The sequence below is a fragment of the Miscanthus floridulus genome, chromosome 6 (genome assembly GCF_019320115.1).
Source record: "Miscanthus floridulus cultivar M001 chromosome 6, ASM1932011v1, whole genome shotgun sequence".
Lineage (NCBI taxonomy): Eukaryota > Viridiplantae > Streptophyta > Magnoliopsida > Poales > Poaceae > Miscanthus > Miscanthus floridulus.
In genome coordinates this window covers 129,847,540-129,873,819 of record NC_089585.1, presented here as the reverse complement: position 1 = coordinate 129,873,819, position 26,280 = coordinate 129,847,540, and the positions used below count along the sequence as shown (strand labels likewise).

At 43.4% G+C, this 26,280-nt stretch overlaps 1 pseudogene; it reads right to left on the bottom strand.

Moving 5' to 3' along the window:
- Nucleotides 1–422: 422 nt before the first annotated feature.
- LOC136461225 (uncharacterized) lies at nt 423–26,280 on the bottom strand (annotated as a pseudogene).

The window sequence follows — 26,280 nt, the reverse complement described above, 5'->3', positions numbered from 1 at the left end:
CTTGATTTGCTTGTATGAACTTCTGAGCTTTGTTGCATTCAAAAAACAAATTCTGAACTCTGCAATGTATATACATAATGTCTGAACACGGGCGTAATTCACCTGCAACTTGTAGCGGTAACAAGATAGAAAAGAAAGAATGTTCATCTTCCAGCTCCCATAATCTCTTCCTTTACCCAAAAGGTCGTCGAGTGCCAGTATAGTTGGATGTTTGTAAGAATTGACATTTGACCTTAGTGGTATTGGAAGAAAAATATAAAAATGACATCGTCCTGTCTCCTTTTAACATTATTTTTATGTGTAAGGGCTTCAGTCAGTTCACAATGATGTTCATATTTAAAACTTTGGTTCCCAATCTCAATACAAAGAAAAGTAAACTAAAAATACCGAACGAAATGCTGGATAGAACAAGTCAAGAATGGTTACAGAAGGCTAGAAAAGAACTTAGCCAACCATTCCTTGCAAAGGTCTGGGCTACGTACAAGAAAAATCTCGCCTTCAACCTCATTCTTCAGGAAATACTCGAATGCAGTGATTGACATCCTCTCGTTGTTGCTGCAAGCTGTAACCGCTTTCCACAGGTCTTCGGCAAAGTCTCTGGGCTTCAAGCTTTTTACAGCATCTATTAGCTCTCCAATCTTCAGAACTAAGTAGTGGATATCCTCATTAGCTATCTTCTGCTCCATGGGATCTTCAGATATCTTACTATCGTCAGAGTGGGCGTTCTGGCCCATTTCCAACTGAATTTCAGCTGCTGATGGATCATATCATCACTGAAGATGAAAGAAAGCTCATCATAATCCTGAATAGGCCTATTCAGCAACTCTGGATCCTTAGCATTACCCTTCATTCCAAAGAAAACAAAAAAGTTCAGCCATGACAGTTAATGGTGGCACTGTACTGAAAGGCCACAAGAAGGGACTTAGACATAAGTAGGATCTACACTAACCTAGAGATAGCAAATCTCAAACTAAAGGGACATATTTGTCATTACCGTGGCATACTATTGGTAATCTTCTTCTCGTATGCTTATATGCCCTGTTCGTTTGGATGATAAGTCATGGCTGAAAGTACTGTTGGCTGATTCATTGTGAGAGAAAAATATTGTTCGTTAGCTGAAAAAGTACGGCTTATAAGCCAAACGAAACATGGCAATAGTCCTACTAGTAGGATCCCATGACGCAGAAAAGGGATTTAATCCTCTCTACCCTTCTCCATTTCTTCCTCAGAGCTGTCCAACCTCCTCTGAACATCAGCAACACAGGACTCACGGCAAAACTGCTGAGAAACAGGGTATTCGTCGACGAAATCTGGTCCGCAGTCTACCGAGAGGTATGCTCACGGTAGTAGATGAATCGGTGGAAATGAGCGTGAAGAAACCGGACGGTGACACAGAACGTAAGAGACAACAATTAGGCAGCTTCAGGCCGTCGACTTGACGTAATACCCTACGTCCTGTATCTTTCGGTGGGTTGTATTGTGTATGATCAGATGAAAATGAGGGGGTCCCTACCCGCCTCATATAGCTCGGGGGTAGGGTTACAGGTCGATTGTTTCTATCCTGATTGGTTTACAAGATAGGAAGTTACAGATATTACGGGATCTAGCATATCCGAGCAGGTTTCCTAGATCACCGAGGATCTTCACGCAGTCTTGCGAGGCACGGCGACCTGCGCCGTGCTTCGCACAACGTCGTCTTGTAAGCTGGGCCTCCAACAGTGGCGTGGCCCATGCGTGGTCTTGTGGGCTGGACCTCCCCTAGCAACTCAGCCCATGTACAGCTCTATGGGTATCGGGGGTCATACTCCCACAACTAGTCCCCGAGCACCTTGTATCCTCTGAGCAACATCATCCTGAGCATGTCCAAGCTGACCAACACGCCGCTAATTGTTAGGGATGGGCTTCCGACCTGCCTGACTAGGAGCCGAGATGTTGAAGAAGGTGTCCGAGCAATCAGTCAATCGTCCAAGCTGTTGGAGCGAGCGTCTGAGCTGTTCAACCGGGAGCCGAACTCAGACTTATGCGAAGTCGAGGTTTGTCAGAAGGATGTAAGGAGCTCAAGTGGAAATTTTTTTGGAATCTCCATCTTGGACGAAGTGTGCCCGCTTAGAGTTCGGGAGCCGAAGTTGGTCGCGTGGCGTCCTTGACTTAGTTATCGCGGAGGAACTTAACCACTTTGAAGAAATCTGAGCCAAAGAAATAAGCACATTCACCGCAAGATGAAGTGTGCCCACTTAGTCCCCAAGTCTAGGCACTAGGTGAGGTAGTCTCATGATGCCAGGGTCCAAAGTAGTAGTCTTTAGGTGTTGAACCAGTTCCCAGCTTACCTAAAAAAATAGTACAGTCATCGCTAGATGACATGTACACACGTAGTCCCTGAGCCTGCTGGAAGATTTCAAAGGTATCTTGTAGCAGGGTCAGAGAAAGAAAAATATCTTATCGTAAATGCCTAAAAAACTCCATCGAAGCAAAGCTTAGCATTGAATTATGTTTCGTCGTTCCACGTTAGACGCAGTTTAACGCGGCGGCCCACCAGGCCCATTCGGCGGTCCAGCGGTGCGCGGAGATTTTAGGAGGGAATGTGGTGGATCAGGCGCAGGTTTCCCAAAAAACCCTATAAGGCGGAAGGGCAGGGGTCGAACCATTATAGAGCATCGCGTCCTCGGCACACATTCCCCACTTTCTCCCCACCACTTCATCTTCTTGCTTGCGCCCACGCCGCTGCACCCGACAACTGCTCCACCGCTACAATAGATCCAAGTAGCGAGCAACCGCTGTCTCTAGATCTGTTTGATGGCATCGAAGAGGAATCACAGCAGCTCAAGGAGGGCGCAGCGCGAGGTCAACCGTGCCCAGGAGTGGGTGCGGTTCGTCAAGTGATGAGAGGGCGCTCAACAATTTGGCGGTGCTCGGGATTCTACCAGACAGGGCAATGGTGGGATGGCAGTCTGGCAGTTGGTGAGAATTTCCCTACGCCCCATTCTGATGAACTAGCTATTTTTTAAGATTATTTCATCCAGTGGATTTAGCATCCCGATTCATCCTTTCCTCTAGCGGGTTGATTGACCATTATGGCATCATTCTTTGCAACCTTGGTCCGAACTCCATCCTCCATGTTGCTATTTTCATCAATCTTTGTGAGGCGTATCTGGGGATTTTGCCCCACTTCGATCTATTCCGCCATTTTTTATGTCTCAAGATGAGGGCGGGGCTAGGATCCAAGGTAGTAGGCAGTGCTTATCTGTAGCTGCAGGATAGGATGGCGAGTCAATACATCACCAGTCGCGCTGAACATGAATGTGAAGTACTAGGGCCTGCATATGGTTCTACATCAGGCAGGTGGAGCCATATGTCCTAGTGCAACATTGATCAGGTGTCGGTGACCAACGTAAAGTGGTCAGAAAGACCCAGGCCCAGATGGAATGGAGCAAGTAAGGGAGCTCCTATGGTTGATAAAATGGCAAGAGGTTTGATGGAGTCGTTGTGGCGATGAACTTCACTTTCCACTGGATCCAACCTTGCAAGGAGAGGGCGTACCCGATGTTTGAGTTCCTGAGGAGATACTGACGGGACCCGAGAGGTGCTCGAGGAGATTGCCCGAGATGAAGTAATGCGGCGGATTAGGATGTTGTTCAATCTCACGGGTCGGCTGTCCATCAAAGACTAGTAGCGGGCCTTTAGCAGTCGGAAATCTCCCCCTAGTGGTGAGACCTTTTTCTGCGGTGTTTTACTTGATTGTCCTCACTTTGCAATGTATTCATTTGTTTTGTTGAAGATTCATGGATAGGACCGAGCGGTTTACTTTTTAGCAATCCCATCAGAGGAGTGGTCAAGGGTTGTAGATGCCCAGCCGAGTAGTCCTTAGCGTCAGCCAAGAACTGATGCAGACAAGGGGGCTCCAAGAGCCAAGAAGCTAGAGGTAATGTCAAGCAGCTGATTGATGAGGAGTCATCCATGAAGCAGAGAAAAATAGCTAGGCCCTCTCTAGGTGAGGAGGGCCCAGTGAAAATTGGGGCCCCAAATCAGCCCCAAAGGGGGCAGTTGGTTCTATTGGACACTTCTTCTGAAGATGAGCCGGCGGCTTCAACACCTCCGAGCGCAACGAGGCCTCCACCGATAGTCCCAGTCGGGGTGAAGATGTGGGAGAGGTGGTGAGCTCTAGAGGTGACAATAGCAGTTCCTAGGAGCACTCGGGGGGACCATGATGGCTATGACTAGGGCTGACAGGCGAGTCCTCGAGCAGTCAGCAAGAAATTCCAACCATGACCCCCTGAGCCTACCCGAATGGCGGACATCAGACAGCGGCAGAGATGAGAAGCCCAAAGACTGGCAGACATGCTAGGCAGCCTCTACCACTGGGTCAGGGAGGCTTGGGATGGACATGTCAGGTTCAGGACTACTTAGGCAGGGAGTCTCAATTGTAAGTTCCTTCGTTGTGTGCGGTATTCCATTTGTACATAGTCTTGATTTTGACTGAGCTCTTTCTTTGTGGTAGCACGAAAACGACTGAAGACCTACAGTCCATCGGCTGCTAATGATGGAGGGCATGTGGAGGAGATGGAAACTCCCCATGTCAATCAGGAACAAGGGATGGTAGATCCTAGTTGCCCCCATCAGTGGAGCAGCTAGCGACCACAAAACCGGTCTCCCTATAATTTGTGGAGCCACCGGTTACCGGACCGACCTCACCTAGCGGATGGGGTGCACGATGAGGGTGACTTGGGTGATGAGGGGTTGTGGAGTAGGGGTAGGGGCTATAGGAGATGCATCGAGGAACATGGCATAGGATCCGCCCATGGCTATTGAGCAGGCGATGGCACTGGTGGCGTCGATGACAGAGATAAGGCTCGAACGACTTGTCCGAGCATAGCTACAACCAAGGAGGGCACCTCTGTAGGTGGCCGTTGTGGAGGTTGAAGAGATTATGTGGGAGCCCACTCCACCCCCCTAGCTCCTCCACACAGTTATCCAGCGTGGTGAGGAGTTTGAAATGCTGGAGGAGGGGGAGACAAGTGTAGAAACTAAGAGACTGAGGACCGACCTAACGACGATGAAGGGCCATATTGAGGTAAGGCTGGATGCATCCTTTGCTTTGTGTTTTGGAGATCGCCGTCTCTGATCCTTTGCTGTTTGCATAATGTCATGAAGGTGTTCGAGCAGCGCCGACGGCAGCTGGAGGAGATGGCCCCAATGTTGAAAGAAAACAAGAGTCTACAGGCGATGATAAACAACCTCCAGGCGTGCTTGCTCCAAGAGCGCCACCTTAGGGAGGATCTGGTGAAAGTTCTGGCATTGGAAAAGGACTAGCAGCTACTGGAAGTGGAAAACTATTCGCTGAGCGAATAGCTCGACCATAGTGGTGACCAGCAGAAAGGTATGACTCTAGGTTTTGCTTTATTAGTGTTTAGCATTTCGAGATATATGACTGTGACATACAGCACTAGAGATGGAGCTCGGCCTTTCCCGAGAGGCTATCGGCCAGCTAATTGAGGTGAAGGAGAAGGCGGAGGAGAAGGCCGAGAAGGCCACTAAATATCTTCAACATGAGTGCCTCTCACGCGGTTATGACTTGTGCAGCGTTTAGGCGCATGCTTAGCATACAGCTGCGTTGTTTGCATAGTACCTGCACTAGGCGCAAGCGTAGTTCAAGGTCTTTGGAGACCAAGTGAAGGCGCGAGACGAGAAGCTTGAAGCGATGACGGCGGGAATCCAACCCATGCTTGATTGCATTGGGCTTGAGTCGCTGAAAACTCTAGTTTAGTTTTGGTGAATTGATGAAACCCTTAGTGCTAACCTAGTTTATCAAAGTGATTATGAGATAGGTAGCACTACTCCAAGTGATGAAGCAAATGAAGATCATGATATGATGATGATGGCATGGTGATGATCATGTGCTTAAACTTGGAAAATAAGTAAGAGAAAAAAACAAAAGCTCAAGGCAAAGGTGAAATTGATATGAGCTTTTCGGTTTAGTGATCGAGACACTTAGAGTGTGATCACATTTAGGATTGATAGTCGTACTATTAAGAGGAGTGAAACTCGTATCAAAATACGGTTATCAAAGTGCCACTAGATGCTCTAACTCATTGCATATGCATTTAGGATATAGTGGAGTGCTAACACCATTGAAAACATTTGTGAAAATATGCTAACACATGTGCATAAGGTGATACACTTGGTGGTTAGCACATTTGAACAAGGGTTCAAAACTTCATCGGTGGACAGTCCGATGGTGCCACCGGCGCCCTGTATAGAAAAGATAGGGTTTCACAGTGTGCACCAGACGCTAGGGTCTACGTCTAGTCAGTGGCGCATAGTGAAGGCCGCCCTCGGTCTCTTGACCAGACTCAGGCGATCGGACTCTAGCTGAACACTGTTCAGAGTCCGGTCATGCTGATGTGGCGGTGCACAAAGGAGACGGTGAGTGTAACACCTCGGGTGTTTAAATATTAAAACATGCCATGTCATCATATGCATAGCACATCATTCATGTGTTAATGAAAATTTTGATATGCATACACTAAAATAAGTTTAGCTTTATGTGGTATGTGTTGAATTGTATTGTTTTAATCAAGTTTAAAATTTTGTTTGGATTTGAATTTTCAAGAAAACCCTGATTTTCAGTATTTAAATTCAACCCTAAAAACTCATTTAAAAATCTAAGCATATTTTGGGGTTGAGCCTAAAAGCAAAAGTGTAGAGCTTGTCAAGTTATACAAAGTTTGTTTTTGGAGTTTTCAAAGTTGTTATGAAAAATTTGAAGTCATTTGAAAAGGCGAAATTCTTTAAATGTCCCCTATTTGGATTCAAATTTGCATTTCAAAATGTAGACCGAATTAGGGGGTGGTTATAAAAGCAAAGTTGTAGAACTTTAGATTTTGAACAACTTTTATTTTTGGAGATTTTTGAGTTGTTATATAAATTTGGGAGTAATGTGATGAACCTTTACAAAAATTTTGAGCTCAATTGGGACAAGTTGATTTATTTCATAATTTTGAATTAAATAATTAATTCATAAAAGCAAATAGTAACCTTTAATGATTTAGGTTTTTTTTTGAATTTTTGGATTGAGTGATGACCTTGGATCATTAGTTGGTAATGATCCTTGGCAATTGATGTATGTGTTACGAAAAAGGTTTAGTTAGTTTGACTTGTAACTGTACCACGAAGGAAAGTTGTATTCGAGTTTTTAACTTTTGCATTCATTATCAAGCATCATATTTCGTATCACGCGTCATGTTAAACATGTCATTGTTATTACATGTAGTGAATGAAGGTGAACACGTGGTAGTTAATCAAGTTGCGAAGGAGGTTAACCGTCTGTTGAGATCGGATCTGATAATTATGGAACATCTCAGGAACCTGACTTTTCCGTGAACCAAGGCAAGCCCCGGATGCATTTAAACCTACCTTGTGTTTTACAAGTTTTATCGCTTTTGCTTTTATATACTGCATTAAGTGATTAGGAGTCAAGTGGAAACCTAATTGGTGCATTACCAACCTTGTTTTTCCATATCTACCTTGTTACCAGTTTTACTTCGTAAATGCCTAGTTATGCTTAGACAGATAAAAGTCAGGTGATTACCTATCACCTGTGAGTTTTAAATGAATCTTTGGTTACATTTGGTTACTTATGTTATCAAGAGATATGAGCATGTGGAGTAATAAATCTAGACCGGACGGACTTGGTGTGTGAGAGCCACAAGACGTTGAGGTCTTGTGAGCGGGTTCTTTCCGCCTGTGTCGATTAAGGCCCGTCCATTGTTGAATTGCATGAGGTGAGACTTTATAGTACTAACCACATACTCTGGTAAGCCTTAACTTGATTATTCTATTATGAGAATGGCTACTCGCGCACTAGGAGTGGAGAGATGGCGGGAATAGCGTGTACCCACGTGGCAATGGGCTGGATTGGTGGAGTACTGTATTCTCGGGTGGCGCGGACCCATTCTGGTTTTAGAGGATTTGAGGGCAGGTTGGTATATGTAGGTCAGGAGACCTGTATATGTCATGTGGTCTGGAATTCCTAGCTGGGTTATAATTAGGTTCGAATCATCGTTGCTCCTCAGTTATAGGAGACTCAACTCACTGTTCATCATCGTAGTTAATAACTAGAACTTGAGTAAGGTTTGAGAAAGTATTGGATATGAAGTTTCATGATCTCATTATGGATCATGGCAGATTCATATGTGGTTCTTATAAAGTTTTATATGTTGAAGTAAAGAATTTTGTTAAAGAGCTTTTACGCAAAAGAACTTTGATTATTGCTTAAGCCATACCTTGAATCCCTGAGCCTGCATTCCTAAGTCATCTCAGTTTTGATTCTGGTTAAGTCTTGTTGAGTACTTTTGTATTCAGGGTTCGTTGACCCTTGTTGCAGGTGGGCCTCATGAGCAGGTCTGTTTTGGACCTTGCTGCATGACTGTTGTTCAGGTCGATGACGATAAGTGAATGTGTGATCCTTGGGCAGGATGCTTATTTTGTGTGTTTATATTATGATACTAATGCCACTCCACTACTACTATGGGTTGTAATAATTATCGAACTTAGTTTGTAAGGTTTGAAACAACTAGTTTGTAAACTAAGTTATCGTAAGACTTTCCGCTAATTTACTCTGATGTAGATATTTGAATAAATATTGTAATACTGCAATGACTCTATAATGTGATCCTGCTCGGAAATCGTGGATGATTCGAGGTTCCCCGAGGACACCCGACAGACTTCTTAAGTTACTAGGAACATATGCATAGTTGTCAGAGGTCGTTGGACAGTGATAAGTGTATGTGGATCCTATAATTTAGGAGGTTCTACCACAGAATGGTATCAGAGCAATCGTTACAAAGTCTTTGTTGTATTGTTTTACAAAAACTTCAAAATAATTTGGGACAAATATATATAACTTGTTAATTTGGTCCAAATTGCTTCTGGCTTATCTTATTTCATTCTCTCCATTCCTTAATTGATTAAAAAGGCTTTGTGTGGTGGAGTAGTAATCTTATTATGCCCTATATAAAAATGACTTGGTTATGTACCTTATAAGCTTTGATGTTTTTGTTCGTAAGAACGATTTGTGCATCATAATTAATTCACTTGTTACTTCCTTCACTCTGAGTCTAGGTTGGGTAGTGAGTCTGGGTTGAGTTATGTAATCCATCCTGGCTGCTCTTTAGATTTTGATCAGATTATCTTAATTGGATTAATCTTGCTTCCTACAGTATGGCTCGTACCAAGGTAACGCCCTGTAAGTCCATTGGACCTAAAGGAGTTTCTCATCACCAGCTTGCCCCTAGGAATGATGGTGCTAGCAGTAGCAGCTCTAGGCCTAATCCCTAGGCAGAGATACAGAGGCTTTTCAGTAGAGTTAGCACAGGCTACTAGGGATAGGGCCTTGGATGCCATCTAGGTGGGCAAGTTAAAGGATCAATTGAGGTGTCGCACCACCGCTCATAAGAACTACGAGCGTATGTTAGTTCATATGGTGGAAGGGAGAAATGAGGCTTGGCATAGGGAAGATGTAGCTAGAGCTAGAGCGCATGAGCTAGAATTTTATGTAGAAGATTTAGAAGAACATAATACTACTTTGCATGAAGAAGTCCATAGGCTGAGCAACCTCCTGGGATCCAAATCATGAACCTCAAGCTGATGTAATGGACCCTGGTGTCATCATTGCTGATAATGATGAACTTGAAGAGGAAGAAGAAGAAGATCCAGAAGAATTAGTGATGGTAGATGAAAGTGATAATGAAGGCAGAAATGTTTCCGGAATGGATACTGATCACGAGGTTTGATATGGTCGAGGAGAAGAGTAGAGTTGTAAAATAGGAGATCTAGTTAAGTTAAGTAGTCTTGTTTAGGTGCGGGCTTGTGCTTAAATAAGTAAACCCAATATAATGTGTTTGTAGTAAGCTCTTTTAATATTTCAATAAAAGCTTGTGAGTAAAGTTTGGTTTGTCATGAATAGATGCCTCATACTCGTGCTTCAGATATTCCTGGTTCTTCGCAGGACGAGGGTGGCATTCCTGATCCACCACCAGTTCTGCCAACTTAGGCTGATGCTATCGCAACACTGGTCCATGTGACCGTAGAAAATGCTCGATTGCTTCGAGAGATAGCTCAGAGTAATTAGAATATGGTGCAAGGAAACCATGGCCGCAATCATAACGATAGGAGGCTACGTATGTTGATTTTACCGATACAAGACCACCAGTGTTCACCAAGGCCGTGTTCACCAAGGCCAATGAACCACTGGAGGCTGATGATTGGCTTCGGACCATGGAGCAGAAATTTGATCTTATTCCATGCATAGAGATGCAAAAATCTGTGTTTGCCACCCAGCAACTTAGAGGTGCAGCAGGTGCTTGGTGGGCAAATCTAGTGGCTATGCCACCAGCTAGGCATTCCAATAACTTAGGCTGAGTTCCGTACTGCCTTCAGAGCTCATTATATTCATAGGAGTGATGGCCATGAAGTTGGATGAGTTCCTTGCTTTGAAGCAAGGGGATCAAACGGTTATGCAATATATGGGTAGATTCAATCACCTATCATAGTATGCATCTGAACATGTCAATACAGATGCTAAGAAAAAGAAATGGTTCATGCGAGGTCTGAATACCAAATTACAGACAATGATGACTGCATGTACCAATGTTACTTATCATGAGGTAGTAAATATTGTGATTGCTTCTGAGGAAAAGTATCGACAGCATAAGGAGATCAAGAAAAAGAAGAGTGTGCCGTCTGGATCTTTTGGTGGAAATCAAAAGAGGCAAAAGATAATCTATCATCCAGTCAACCATTATCGTTCTCCTTATCGTCCGCCACAGTTCCAAGCCAGGCAACAATCAAATGTCCGTCCTGCTATAACTTACCTGAATTCACAACAGACAAATGCTCCTGGTGTCAATGCTCCAACATCCCAGGGTCACAATTATCCATGTTATAATTGTGGAAGGTTTGGTCATTTCTCCAGGGAATGTCCGTATCCCAAGTAGTCTAATCAAAATTATCAAAAGGCCCCTGCCAATCAACAACAGGGTCAAGCACAAAACAAGGACAACAATCAGAATGCTTAGAAGGACAAAGATGAAAGGAAGACAGGACGGGTGTTTTATATTCAAGCCGAGGAAATTCCGGAAGGGGAGCCAGTGATGATGGGTATGTTTCCTGTCGCCGATCATCCTACTGTTATGCTTTTTGATTCTAGTGCATCTCATTCATTCATCAATAGAACCTTTGTCGTAAAGCATGAAATTCCAATTGGGGAAATAAAGGAAAAATTCTTTATATAGTCACTCGGGGGACATCTGTGTACTAAGGAAATGGTATACCAGGTACCCATAAACCTGGGTGGGTATATTTTTCCCACTACCATGATTATTCTCAAGGATCAAGATATAGATGTGATCTTGGGAATGAATTGGATGTATCAGCATAAGGCTGTTATAGATGCTTTGAATAGGACATTGAGGGTGAGTTTGTCTGATAGTAATTCTCAGCTTCTTATCCAACTTCCAACCCTAAGGAGATCCAGTGGAAAGAGTTTGTGCAACTTTTGTCAAGGAGATTAGAGATATCCTGGTAGTTTGTGAATTCCCTGATGTTTTTCCTAAGGATTTACCCGGTCTACCACCAGATAGGGATGTTCAGTTTAACATAGAGTTAAAACCTAGAACAGCTCTGATCTCTCGGAGAGCTTATAGGATGCCTCCCAAGGAATTAGCCGATTTGAAGACTCAGTTGCAAGAGTTGATTGAGAAAGGGTTTATTCAACTGAGTTCATCACCTTGGGGATGCCCTATAATTTTTGTGAAAAAGAAAGATGAGACCCTAAGGTTATGTGTTGACTATCGTCTGTTGAATGAAGTGACCATTAAGAATAAGTATCCCTTACCTCGGATAGACTTGCTTTTTGATCAACTGGCCAGAGCCAAAGTTTTCTCCAAGATTGATTTAAGGTCAGGCTATCACCAATTCAAGCTTAAGCCTGAAGATATTCCCAAAACGGCATTTACCACAAGATATGGGTTATATGAATATTTGGTAATGTCTTTTGGTTTGACAAATGCCCTAGCTCATTTCATGTATCTGATGAATTCAGTATTCATGCCTGAGCTAGACAAGTTTGTGGTGGTGTTTATTGATGTCATCCTAGTTTATTCCAAGAACAAGAAGGAACACGCGGAACATCTCAGAATTGTCCTGACCCGCTTAAGAGAACATCAACTATATGCCAAATTTAGTAAGTGTGACTTCTGGCTTAAGGAAGTACAGTTTCTTGGACATGTCTTCTTAGCTGAAGGAGTTGCTGTTGATCCAAGTAAAGTTAAGGACAGTGCTTGATTGGAAACTTGCCAACCACTGTTCATCAGGTTCGGAGTTTTCTAGGAATGGCGGGGTATTACCGTATCATTTTATTCTAGAATTCTCTAGAGTATCCAAGTCCATCACTGGGTTGTTGAAGAACCAAGCCAAGTTTGTCTGGTCATCTGAGTGTGAAGAAGCTTTCTAGACTTTAAAGAGACTGTTAACCACTACACCAGTATTAGCCCAACCTAATATCAAGAAGTCATTTGGACGTTTATTGTGATGCTTCGGGTATTGGTATTGGATGTGTATTGATGCAAGAAGGCCTGAGTCATTGCCTATGCTTCTAGACAACTTAAGCAACATGAAGAGCACTATCCCACTCATGATCTAGAGTTAGCAGCAGTTGTCCATGCTTTGAAGATTTGGCGGCATTACCTGCTTGGTAATATGTGTCATATTTATACAGATCACAAAAGTTTAAAGTATATCTTTACTCAATCAGATTTGAACATGCGATAGAGAAGATAGTTAGAATTGATTAAAGATTATGACTTGGAAGTACATTACCATCCTGGTAAAGCAAATGTAGTTGCAGATGCCCTCAGTTGAAAGAGTTATTGCAATTGTCTGACAGTAAAAACAATGGATTTGACTTTATGCCAAGAGATGGAAAAGTTGAGTATAGAGGTAATTCAACAAGGTAGTTTGACCAATATAACTATTGAAGCCACTATTCGAGACTAGATTATTGCTGCTCAAAAAGAAAACAAGGGTATATCCCATATCAAAGAAAGAGTCCGGAATGGAAAAGCGAAATGCTTCAAAATAGATGATGAAGGTGTGTTATGGTTCAAGAATCGCTTAGTGGTACCAAAGGTTCCTGAGTTGCGACAGTCAATTCTTGAAGAGGCACATGCTACTAGGTTATCTATTCATTCGGGAAGTAATAAGATGTACCATGACTTGAAACAGAGGTTTTGGTGGACCAAAATGAAGATAGAAATTGCCCGATATATAGCAAAGTGTGATACTTGTCAAAAGGTGAAAGCTATACATTTGAGGTCCGCTGGAGAGTTACAGCCATTACCTATTCCAGCTTGGAAGTGGGAGGATATTAGTATGGACTTTATTGTTGGTCTACCCAAGACATCAAAAGGTTTTGATTCAATATGGGTCATTGTAGATCGACTAACTAAGTCAGCACATTTTCTTCCGGTCAAGAGTATATATCCTACTATCCAATATGCCAAGATGTATTTAGCAAGAATCATGAGTCTACATGGAGTACCAAAGACCATAGTGTCAGATAGGGGTACACTAGTTTGTCTCTAGCTTTTGGAAACAATTGCATTCTTCATTAGGGTACCAAACTACTGTATAGTACAGCTTATCATCCACAAATCGATGGTCAGACTAAAAGGGTCAATCAAGTACTTGAAGATATGTTAAGATGTTGTGTTCTTAACTATTCTAATAAGTGGGATGAATGTTTGCCTTTGGCTGAATTCTCATACAACAATAGTTATCAGGAGAGCATTAGAATGGCTCTATTTGAAGCACTCTATGGTTGTAGATGCAGAACATCGCTGAGTTGGTCTGAGCCTAGGGAAAGAAGGTTCTTTGGAGTTGACCTTGTGAAAGAAATAGAAGACAAGGTTAGGCAAATACAAAGTAATTTGAAGATAGCTCAGTCCCGATAAAAGAGTTATGCAGATAAACGACGTAGACCATTGGTGTTTAACAAGGGAGATTTTGTATATCTGAAGGTATCACCAATGAAGAGAGTTACCCGTTTTGGTGTTAAAGGCAAGTTGGCACCTCGATATATTGGACCATTTTAAATTTTAGAGAGGTATGGAAAAGTGGCATATCGCTTGAAATTACCAGAACATCTCTCAGCCGTACATGATGTGTTCTATGTTTCTCAATTAAAGAAGTGCGTCCGAGTGCCTGAGCAGAATATTGAGGTTGAAGGAGTGGAACTTGAACCTGATTTGACCTATTCCGAATATCCTATCCGAGTTCTAGATCAAAAAGATCGTGTCACACGAAGGAGGACAATCAAGTTCTACAAGATACAATGGAATCAACATTCTAAAGAAGAAGCTACTTGGGAATCCGAAGATTACTTGCTAGACAAATTTCTAGAGTTTCTTGCGTCAATATAGAATAATGTTAGTTTTGCTTTGTTGTTACGAATCATGTTTGTAAAGGGACCTCAGTTGTTTTATGGACAAGTTTTGGATGTTTTTGGGCTGACACATTTCCTTTTCCATTACTTACCCTATGACTATGAATCTTGGGACGAGATTTCTTTTAGGGGGAAGGATTGTAACACCTTCGGGTGTTTCAAATATTAAAACATGCCATGTCATCATATGCATAGCACATCATTCATGTGTTAGTGAAAATTTTGATATGCATACACTAAAACAAGTTTATCTTTATGTGGTATGTGTTGAATTGTATTATTTGAATCAAGTTCAAAATTTTGTTTGGATTTGAAATTTCAAGAAAACCCTGATTTTCAATATTTAAATTCTACCCTAAAAACTCATTTAAAAATCTAAGCATATTTTGGGGTTGAGCCTAAAAGCAAAAGTGTAGAGCTTGTCAAGTTATACAAAGTTTGTTTTTGGAGTTTTCAAAGTTGTTATGAAAAATTTGAAGTCATTTGAAAAGGCAAAATTCTTTAAATGTCCCCTATTTGGATTCAAATTTGCATTTCAAAATGTAGACCGAATTAGGGGGTGGTTATAAAAGCAAAGTCGTAGAACTTTGGATTTTGAACAACTTTTATTTTTGGAGATTTTTGAGTTGTTATATAAATTTGGGAGTAATTTGGGAAAATAGGCAGGGTGGCTAATTCTATAATTTCGGTGAACAGTACTCGCGGTCGACATCCCACCGCCGGCCATGTTTCCACCGGCTTCTACGCGCAGCCCATAGACGCCACCTCTGACCTTGACGTGTCCAGCGTCATCATGGCAGTGTCAAGCGCACGGTTCACCTGCCGCTTTTCGCCCGCTGGTTAAGTCTCGAACGTCGTCGCCGTTCTCCTGTCTCCTCCTCTGTTTTCCCGACGCTGCCGCCATAGCTCCATCGAGCTCGCCTCGCCTCCTCAGTGCAAACTAGCCTCGACAAAGCAGTGTCTGAGCTCTGCTTGCTCCTTGCGCACCTAGTAGACCAACCCTTAAAGCTTGACTCCACCAGGAACCCGCGGTGCATGTCTTTCTTCCCCGCGGCCGGCAACCTCACCGTGGTGTGCGTGTCGCCATGGTTGGAGCTCCACGGTGTGTCTTTGTCTTTGCTCAGCGTGGCTCCAGCTTCACCTTGATCCCGTGTTGCTCTATGACCGGTTATTTGATCCTTTTGACCATCGCAGTCGCCTGAACGCCGTCACCGACGTGGTTCGCGCCGTCGTGATCGCTGTGACCGTCGACCCACCTCTCCGTTGTTCCTCCGGCTCGTCCATCGCCTTCAACGTGATCGGGGTGAGCTCTTGGTTCTTCCTGATTGGTCTATTTCACCGTTACCGGTCTCCTATCGCCGACGTAGTGCAGCCGTGCAGTCGTGGCCGCCATGGCCGGCGTAGTGCTTGGTCCGGTCCGTAATTGGTCTCGCTGGTGCCACAAATCGATGCGCCGTGATGTAGTGATCATGCTAGTACCTTGGCCGTCGCCTGTGACCTCGCCGTCGGCGAGATTTAGCCAGTCAAAGCTGCTGTCGTCGTGGTCAGCGCGGGAGGTAGGGGATGACAAGTGGGGTCGGATTGTCAGTGACTCAGTGTTTCAAAATGGATTTTTCTATTTTACAGATTTGAATGAATAGTGATGTGATCTGTTATTTTTGTGTAGATTTATTTAGAGCTTGCAAAAATTATGAAAATTTTTATGTGACCTCTCTATGATGTATATTATTTAATAAAAATAAGCAATGTTGTTTTTCAGTACTTTTTGAATGTGATAAAAATTGCTCAATTAATTAATAAATGGGTTTCTATGATTTTTCTAGGCTTAATTAATTATCCAAAACTTATGAAAATTGTTTTGCCACTTAGTTATCATGTGATGAACCTTTACAAAAATTTTGAGCTCAATTGGGACAAGTTGATTTATTTCATAATTTTGAATTAAATAATTAATTCATAAAAGCAAATAGTAACCTTTAATGATTTAGGTTTTTTTTTGAATTTTTGGATTGAGTGATGACCTTGGGTCATTAGTTGGTAATGATCCTTGGCAATTGATGTATGTGTTACTGAAAAAGGTTTAGTTAGTTTGACTTGTAACTGTACCGCGAAGGAAAGTTGTATTCGAGTTTTTAACTTTCGCATTCATCATCAAGCATCATGTTTCGTATCCCGTATCATGTTAAACATGGCATTGTTATTACAGTGTAGTGAACTGAAGGTGAACACGTGGTAGTTAATCAAGTTATGGAGGAGGTTAATCCGTCTGTTGAGGTCGGATCTGATAATTGTGGAACGTCTCAGGAACCTGACTTTTCCGTGAACCAAGGCAAGCCCCGAATGCATTTAAACCTACCTTGTGTTTTACAAGTTTTTATCGCTTTTGCTTTTATATACTGCATTAAGTGATTAGGAGTCAAGTGGAAACCTAATTGGTGCATTACCAACCTTGTTTTTCTATATCTACCTTGTTACCAGTTTTACTTCGTAAATGCCTAGTTATGCTTAGCCATGCTTAGACATATAAAAGTCAGGGTGATTACCTATCACCCGTGAGTTTTAAATGAATCTTTGGTTACGTTCGGTTACTTATGTTATCAAGAGATATGAGCATGTGGAGTAATAAATCTAGACCAGGACGGACTCGGTGTGTGAGAGCCACAAGACGTGGAGGTCTTGTGAGCGGGTTCTTTTCCGCCTATAGTCGATTAAGGTCCGTTCGTTGTTGAATTGCATGAGGTGAGACTTTGTAGTACTAACCACATACTCTGGTAAGCCTTAACTCGGCTTATTCTATTATGAGAATGGCTACTCGTGCACTAGGAGTAGGAGAGATGGCGGGCAATAGCGTGTACCCACAGTGGCAATGGGCTGGATTGGTGGAGTACTGTATTCTCGGGTGGCGCGGACCCATTCTGGTTTTAGAGGATCTGAGGGAAGGTTAGTATATGTAGGTCGAGGACCTACATATGTCGTGTGGTCTGGAATTCCCAGCTTGGTTATAATCGGTTCAAATCATCGTTGCTCCTCAGTTATGGAGACTCAACTCACTGTTCATCATCGTAGTTAATTAACTAGAACTTGAGTAAGGTTTGAGAAAGTATTAGATATGAAGTTTCATGATCTCATTATGGATCATGGCAGATTCATATGTGGTTCTTATAAAGTTTTATATGTTGAAGTAAAGAATTTTGTTAAAGAGCTTTTACGTAAAAGAACTTTGATTATTGCTTAAGCCATACCTTGAATCCCTGAGCCTGCATTCCTAAGTCATCTTAGTTTTGATTCTAGTTAAGTCTTGTTGAGTACTTTTGTACTCAGGGTTCAGTTGACCCTTGTTGCAGGTGAGCCTCATGAGTAGGTCTATTTTGGACCTTGCTTGCATGACTGTTGTTTAGGTCGATGACGATAAGTGAATGTGTGATCCTTGGGTAGGATGCTTATTTTATGTGCTTGTATTATGATACTAATGCCACTCCACTACTACTATGGGTTGTAATAATTATCAAACTTAGTTTGTAAGGTTTGAAACAACTGGTTTGTAAACTAAGTTATTGTAAGACTTCCGCTAATTTACTCTGATGTAGATATTTGAATAAATGTTGTAATACTGCAATGACTCTATAATGTGATCCTTCTCGGAAATCGTGCATGATTCGGGGTTCCCCGAGGACACCCAACAGACTTCTTAAGTTACCAGGAATATATGCATAGTCGTCAGAGGTCGTTGGATAGTGACAAGTGCATGTGGGTTCTATAATTTAGGAGGTTCTGCCACAGTGAGTGACTGGACGCTAGGTGAGTCTGGTTGGGCATGACCAGACGTGTCCGGTCACGAGTGGATGCTTACTAGAAGTGACTAGACACTAGGGTTCTGCGTCCGGTTGTGATCTAACTAACGCGTCCGGTCACGACTGGAACCTTACTGGAAGTGATCGGACAGCTAGGAGTCCTATATTCGGTCCTACACTATAGAGTGTCCAGTCACAACTTAAGTGCACCTAATGACCATTGAGATCAGACGATCAGCATTTGAAGTAGGGGCCACATGGCGTGCATCGCGTGATCTGACGTTGGGGTCCTACGTCTAGGTCGATCTAACCGGTGCATCTAGTCACCTTGATTTTCAGTGGACTGAGGAGCCAACTTATGTATTCATGGGGGCTCTCTATTTAAGCCCCATGGCTAGCTCAAGCTCACTCTCTTGGCCATTTGCATTGACTTAGCAACCTTGTGAGCTTAGCCAAAGCCCTCTCCACTCATCTCCATCATTGATTCATCATCATTGTGAGATTGGGAGATAATCCAAGTGCATTGCTTGAGTGATTGCATCTAGAGGACACTTGGTATTCGTGTTTTCGCTATGGGATTTACTTGTTGCTCTTGGTAGTTGCCACCACCTAGACTAGCTTGGTGCAGTGGAGGAGGATTGGCATGAGTTAGTGATTGTTCATGGCCATCTCCGGTGATTGTGAGGGGACTTGTGCCTTCCCTGGTGGAGCGCCGAAAGATAACCTTAGTGGATTGCTCGTGTCATTAAGTTATCTCACTTGTGGGTAGGTTCGTGCGGTGTCCAATTGTGTGGACGAGGTTCATGCAACACCTCTTAGCCGCTGAGCCACCAAGTGTTGGTCGACACAACGGGGACGTAGCGTGTTGGCAAGCACGTGAACCTTAGGAGAAAATTGGTTGTCTATTGCCCTTTGGTATTCTACCGGTGATTGGGTTAGTATTCATCTTGTGATTGGTTCACTCCTCTGCGTGGCGGTATAATCACCTTACTTACTCATTTGCATTCCCACAAACTAGTTGTAACAAGCTCTTTAGTGTAGCTAGAATTGAGAGCTTGCTTTGTAGCTTAAGTTCATCTAGGGGAGCTCTTTAGAGTAGCAAGTGTAAGAGCTATTAGTGAGTAGTGACTTAGTAAATTGTGTGTCTAGTAATCATAGGAACTAGAATTATTGGATAGGTGGCTTCCAACCCTTGTAGAGCTAGAGCAAGTTTGCTTTTCGCTATTTGTCATACTAACTAAATTACTCTAGTTGGTTTGTAGATTTTTAAATAGGCTATTCACCCTCCCTCTAGATATATTAGGACCTTTCAGCCACCCATGGGGTCATCTCAGCTGCTCGGCGATATGCCGTATCAGTCGGTCATCAATCGTTGCAGAGTAGCCTGGTCGAACTTCATGGAGTTCATGCACAGTGCTGCACATGGAGCCATTGTCCATGCCCTCGCGCAGCTGCGGTCGCACTACCCTTCAGTGGACCTCCAAAGGGTGGTGACTAGGTATGCATGAGGCATAGATGTAAACAAGATCACTAGGCTAGAAGACAAGGCGGAGGAACCAGCGAAGAGGTTGGCCGAAGATGTTGAACTATTCGGTGAAGGGGGGAGTAGTGCTCCGTAGATTAGACAAAACTCATGTTGAATCATTGTATAATAGTGCTTAGAAACTTTTGTTGAACACTTGTTGTTACGGTATGTTTGTGTTTATATTTGATATAAACTATCTGATCAGTAGTGTATAGCTGAGTCCCCAACCCTAGCTAGTCTATTAACCATAACGTAGGGCACAGGGGTCGTGTGTGTGTGGGAAGAATAGGGCGTTGATAAGGAACCGTTGCTGACCACCCATGATGTAGAGGGCGAATGCTCATGCACATGCAGGGAGAAGTCAAAGATTGGGCCTTCTCTGGAGGCGTTCGAGCGTCAACGTGTCTGTTCAGGCATTTGCCTTAGGCATAGTTCTCATGTCATCTTTAAGATGGTGTACGTAGAAACAGAATCGCTTAGTGGAAAAAAGCACAAAGGTAACAATATGGAGAAACAAAAACTTTATTGAATACTCAAATATGAAAGGTACATATCTTTGAAAGCAGACCCTTCAAGGGTAGAAACGCCTAAGAAGATCAATGTGCCAAGAATTTGGGACATCTCTTTCATCCATGTCACATAGCCTATAGGAACCTGGTCGGGTGACCGCCTTGATGATGAAGGGGCCCTCCTAGGGTGAAGATAGCTTGTGCATTCCGTCAGTCTTCTGCTTCTTGTGGAGCACTAAGTCTCTGACCATGAAGAATCGATCATTGACATTGCGGTTGTAGTATCTTCGCATGCTATCAAGGTACTTTGCTATCCAAACACATGAAACCAGGCGCTCCTCCTCTAGGCTATCCAGCTCAATGAGCCGGGCTTGGTCAGAGTTTTCTTTGTTGTAGTTCTCCACTCTAGGTGCTCAAAAAGCGATGTTGGCTGGTAAAATGGCCTAAAAGCCAAAAACCATGAAGTATGGAGAGACGTTGGTGTTGTGACTAGGCTGGGTCCTTAGTCTCCAAACCACAGCTGGCAATTCCTTGAGCCACTTGCTGAGGTGTTTCTGCTCATTCATGTAGAGCCTCTTCTTCAATGCATTGAGAATCATGCCGTTGGCGTGCTCAACTTGGCCTTTAGCCCTAGGGTGCGATATCGAGACATGCTTAACTGAGATGCACCTTATGTTGTAGAAGTCCCAGAAATTAGCACCAGTGAACGTGGACCCTAGGTCGGTGATGATGCTATTCAGCAAGCCAAACCTATGAATTATGTCATCAAGCAGCTCGGTTGCCTTCTTTGCTGTAGTTTGGACTGGTGGTTTGTATTCGATCCACCTGGAGAATTTGTCGATGTAGACGTAGAACCAGCAGAAACCTCTCGGCGTGGGTTTGAAGGGCCCGATCATATCCAGTCTCCAGCATGTGAAGGACCAAGATGTAGGAATCATTTGTAAGGCCTAGACTGGGATGTGGATTTGCTTAGCAAAAAACTGACAATTCTCACGCCGACGAATGATTGCCTCAGCATCAGCAATAGCTGAAGGCCAATAGAAACTAGCTCAAAAGGCTTTGCCGACCAGTGTTCTAGAGGCTACGTGATTGCCACAAGTGCCAGCATGGATCTCCTTGAGTATCTTCTCGCCCTCTTCCACAGAGATGCACTTCTGAAATAGCTCTCCCTTGGTGTTCTTGTGATATAACTTTCCTTTAACTAGGACATAATGCTTGCTGCAGCAGCTGGCTTCCTTGTTGCGGAGGATGTCATCGAGTGGGTACTCAATGACTACCGCTATGTGGTAGGCATCAAAGTAGTGGCAGAGCTTCTGGTATGTGAGCAGGATGGTGTACAACAGCTTCTAGACTAGGGGGTAGCGAGTCTTAGACTCATTTAGAACCTTGCTGATGAAGTAGACTAGGTGTTGGACTTTGTATGCATGTCCAACCTCTTCTCATTCAACAACGATGGCGGTTGTAACACCCTCGGTGTTACACCCTAAATCATTTACTAAGACACGTCATGAGCATCATATTTATGTGTTAGTGCATGTGATGGAGTGCATAGATGAAGCATTGCAATTAAAACAATCAATAAAAGTGTTAAACAAAATGTTACTCCATAACACATACAGTTAACAAGTAGGGTTGTAAACCAATTTTATTGAACAAAAATACTATAGAACATATATGTGGCACTTAAACAAAGTTTGGAGTATGAACTTTATAGATGACAATGAAATACTTGTTGTAGAAAAATAACATTGCTAGCTAGTGTCCCATAGCTTAGAAATGGGACTTGAAATCAGAACTAGCTTAAAGACTTAGAAAATTCTTGAGTTTAAAAATAGTTGACAGCACCGAGTTTGCAAATTTATTCTGAGAAATCTAGTTAAAGATTAGTACTATGTTTTAGTTCTTAGGGGTAGCCTAATATGCTCTCTTGAGGATGGTGAAGGTGGCTTAGTTCCAAGATCATTCGTTTAGTTTTTATGGTTGCTTTAAAATTCGTGCATGACATAGCCTCGAGATGGTTGGCACCATGCACGCGGTCACCCCATGCTGCCATGCTAGGTCAGTCGAGCTTGCCTAGGCTTGGCCAAGGCCAGCCGTAGTGAACTGCTAGCCCCGCGCCCTGCTGCCCTACCTCATGCTGCCACCATGGGTGTGCTACGCTGCCATCGCCTCGCCATTGCATCCAAACCCTCCTTAAGGCTCTGCACCACTGTTTGCCCTACCGGTGGCCCTATCGCTTCTGCGCACGCTTGGCGTATCCACGGCATCAACACATAGTTGTACCTGTTGATGCCTCGCCCATAAAGGCACGATAGTCGCTCATGCCATAGCAGTCGTGGATGCATGCACGCCTTGTCCATAGTGTCTGCGTGTGTGCGTCATGATTGCACCACTCACGTCCCGCCAAGGTGAGGACGAGCTGAGCTCTGACCTACCCCTTCCCATCTCTATTCGCTGCTGCCATGGTGGACTGAGCCATACCATTAAAACAAGCAGAGAGAAGTCACCATCACCTGATTTGTCACATTGTTGGCTCCATCACCTAGGTGCCTAGCTACCCACGCCCACACCGCCTTGAATGGCGCCCAATCGAGCTTCAATTTTGGAGCTTTTCCCTACCACCATGCCGATAAGGCCGAGTCCGCCAATCACCAAGGGTAGCTTCCATCTGACCACCTCGGGACAAATTGGCTGCACTGCTAGACTCATCTCGAACCCCTCCTTGCCATGTACACCTGAGCCATACCCCTACTGTTGTTCCAACACTGCTAATGTTGTCGTGTCCGCCATGGCTCGTTGCTGAGCTCGCCGCGCGTACGTGGCTAGCCTTGCTTGGGGCGTCTCCGGCCAAACCATCACCTCGCCCGGGTCCTTGGTGAGTCGCTGATGCTCACCCGCTACTTCTACTACCCCCTTAGCACCATGGCTCATTAGAACATTGCCGCCAACGTGGAGAAGTCACCCTACTTCATCTTCGATCTCCGAATCGCTTCCCATTATTGCGTGTTGCCTATAGGTGAGCATCGGTCCTCTAGATGGGTCAAGGGAGTCCCCAGTTGGCTGGTGTAGCAGCCCAGTGTCGGCCAATGCCGTACCAGCGAGCGTAGAGGCGTCGGGGACCTCCCCAATGCAAAGACATGTTAATACGAGGGCCTTCTTGCTTAAATGTTGTTTATAGAAATAGTGCGCATAGTCGTCGTGTTAATAGAGGATAGCACATGGGGTGTTTCTGCAAAAGCACCAGCGTACGCGGGCTTCTTCACCACGCGCTCGCGCGCACGCTGTGTCTCATGGGCCACGCGTGTGGGCCGTGCGGGAGAATTCGTTTTTCTTTTTCATAAAGAATTAGAAATAGTTTTCTAATTTAATTTCTGAGCTGATCTTTGGCAATTAATATAAAATCATGTAGGTGTCCAAAAATTGTGAATCAAATTTTGTTAGGTTCATAAAATTGTGCTCTATCTGTTGGTGTATTTAGTTCATATCTATACATGTTGATACCAGGAGCTATTAAATCGTTTGAAAGTGCTTCATATTATTAAAATGAATCATTGTAGGAATTTTGATGGTAAATTGGTGATAGCTTTAGTCCTAAAATTTTTGTGGTAGCTTCATTGTATTATTATGTGCTCACTGTAATTTTTGAGCTTTAGATAGACTAAGCATTAGGGTAGTTAAATGATCGTTGTTTCAATATACATTAAATCATTAGTAGAAATAAAGATATATCCTTCATTTGTAAAGCTAGGTGTTTCTTAGTTGAATCCAACACCTTGTTGGGTAAAGATGATAGTTAGCTTAGTACCTTAGTCATTAGAGCTAGCTTAGTAGCTTAGTATGCGTATTCTTAGTTTAAGAGTTGATGTTGTCTAAATGCTAAGTGTTGCATCATCATCGCATGCATGTAGAGAACGAGTTGGTGGAGATCGTGACCACTGATGATCGTGAGTTTGAGGAGATCATTGAGAAGTATGAGGAGGAGATTCTCATGTAGGAGGAGGTCTCGGAGCCACCACTGACTGACTCAGCTGACATCGCATCTGCCCAAGGCAAGCCTCGCTGCATAACCTCTATTTTATAATTCATCATATATAAATGTGTTGTGCATTTATGTTACAGGAATTTTATGAAAACCACATACATAGATACACCTGTCCTAAGAGTCTTACTAGTGCAGGTTCAAGTAGATGCTATGCTTAGGTCATCGGTAGCATGAATAACTTGCTGTTGCTCACAATAGGGGATTAGTATTACTCTCATAATAAAATAATGAAAGGAAAAATGGAGACGGAGCAAGGATATGGTATGGCTATTGGTGGGTGTAACATGTTGTGTTCCGCGGCCAACGGGGCTTAGCTTGGTTACACTATTTTTCCTGTTTGTGTAGATTAAGGATCGTCCGTTGCTGTAGATGGTAGTTAGGTCATAGACTTATTATCCTGAGCACATACTTGCTTATGGGAGCAGAAAGGCTCATTACGCTCTTGTCGTGGGTTCTGGCTCTTTTCGGACCGACTGATTGGAGGTGGGGTAAGGTGAAGGTCTAAGCACCATATTGAGACCGAGTCTCAAACGTGGGGGCTTGGAGTCCAAGTTTGGACGGGGACCTAGACCCTATGATAGGAGTGGAATGGGTTGGTCTTGTTTGTGCCTAGGGTACAAATGGGGCATGTGTTTTAGGGTATCCAGCTGGAATACATTGCTTCGCGAATCACCATTTCTGTGAGATGGTATGACTTGGCTATGGTCTAGCACCGTAGTAAGAACTGGAAGATGAAAGATGGTGAAATGGTTCTGATTGCTTAACCCTTGCTTGAAAGTAGAATAGGTGCTTACCTAGAATGGTTAGCTAATGAACTAATCATGACTGCTAATTAAAGTTGATCTTAAGGATGTATTTCTAGTAATGCTTTTCACAAACAAAAAGAAAACAATAAACCCATATTTTCTATCATATCTTTGAGAGTTAGAAAACTATTCCCACTAGTCGGGTAAGTCTTACGAGTACATTGTGTACTCAGGGTTTATTTTACCCCTGTTGTAGGTGCAGCTTGAGGAGTAGCTCTTGTGTGGAGGATTCTTCTAGTGGGTATAGACAGATCCGTGTATCATTTTTGCTAGATGTTTATTTTCATTCTGCTGTTTAATTATTACACTCTGAACTCTGGTTTTGTAATAAATAATTTCCAAGAACTCCTATTGTATGAAATGGACTAAGTATTATAAGCTTGTACTCATTATTAGATTCTTGATGTAAAATGTGGATTGTTTTGAGTTCTCCTTTGGGGTAGGCTCGATAGAACTGTCCAATGTAGCTAACTTTCGAGATGCTTAGTGTCTAGTGGAAGACGAGCGCCTCTAAAAGCATGTTATTTCAGGTGGTTCTGCCATAGTGGTGCTGACTACCCGGTTGGTTGCTGCGATGTAGATTAGCAGGGTTTCATCCTTTTGGGGGGCGGTCATGATCGGAGGTGTAGTGAGGAACCGCTTGAGTTTGGCAAATGCCTTGTCAACGTCCTTTGACTAGACAAATTTCTCTTTAGCCTTGAGCAGCTTGAAGAAGGGGAGACCCTTTTCTCCTAGATGGGATATGAAATAGCTTAAAGTCTCCATGCATCCCGTTAGCTTTTGGACATCCTTGACGTAGGTCGGTGGCATCATGATGGTCACCGCCGCTATCTTCTCTGGGTTGACTTCGATGCTACGGTGACTAACGATGTTGCGTAGCAGGATACCGGATGGAACGCCGAAAATGCACTTAGTGGGATTCAGCTTCCATCGGTATACTTTTAGGGCTTTGAAAACTTCGGTGAGGTTGACGATGAGAGTGTCAGCAGTCTTAGACTTAACCACCATGTCATCGACGTAAGCCTCGATGTTCTTCCTGATCTGGTCTTTGAGGCAGCGCTGGATGGCTCTTTGATAAGTCACACCCGTGTTCTTGAGCTCGAAGGACAT